This window comes from Pteropus vampyrus, unplaced genomic scaffold (assembly GCF_000151845.1).
Source record: "Pteropus vampyrus isolate Shadow unplaced genomic scaffold, Pvam_2.0 Scaffold952, whole genome shotgun sequence".
Lineage (NCBI taxonomy): Eukaryota > Metazoa > Chordata > Mammalia > Chiroptera > Pteropodidae > Pteropus > Pteropus vampyrus.
This window is the reverse complement of record NW_011889733.1, coordinates 15,567-16,160: the sequence shown is the minus strand read 5'-3', so window position 1 is coordinate 16,160 and position 594 is coordinate 15,567. Positions and strand designations below refer to the sequence as shown.

At 38.9% G+C, this 594-nt stretch overlaps 1 pseudogene; it reads right to left on the bottom strand.

Moving 5' to 3' along the window:
• LOC105309941 overlaps positions 1–594 on the bottom strand; it is a 7,840-nt pseudogene that overhangs the window by 2,594 nt on the left and 4,652 nt on the right.

Below are 594 nucleotides of genomic sequence, written 5' to 3'. Positions count from 1 at the left end.
CATTTTACAAATTATATAAACGCCTAACCAATGTACTGTATACTTAAAACTAATAAAATTAAATTAAAAAAATAAAAAGTAGAAAAATAAAAAAATCTTTGGCCCTGTATGGAAAAACCTGCCCAGTTTTTTACCTCCTTCATATCTCATTTACTTTACATAGAACATTTCACTTCTGACACTTCTGGTCATCAAATGTGAGGGCTAGGATCCCCCATATCAAGCAGTTATCCCTGATACCAGTTGAGTGTCCTATGATTTAAATCAATTCCGACACGATATACGTGGAGTGTCATATTTCACAGGTTAAGGGCTCAGATCCACGAGAACACTTTCTCCCTCACTTCAGATACCAACTCTAACGGCCCCAGGTTATCTCTAACTTTGATCCACCTTTGCTGCAAATCAGAGGTTCGCACAACCCATCGAGAGATTCAAGTAGTCACTCTAGGAAGAGTGCTTAGAAGGAAATGACAGAATCTCACTTATGTCTTTAGCCACATGAAAATCCCGAGAAAAGATGAAAGCTCAGGCATGAAAGCCCCCAGTGTATGCCAGCCATATGGACAATGCTGTGTCCCTGTAAACTAATGA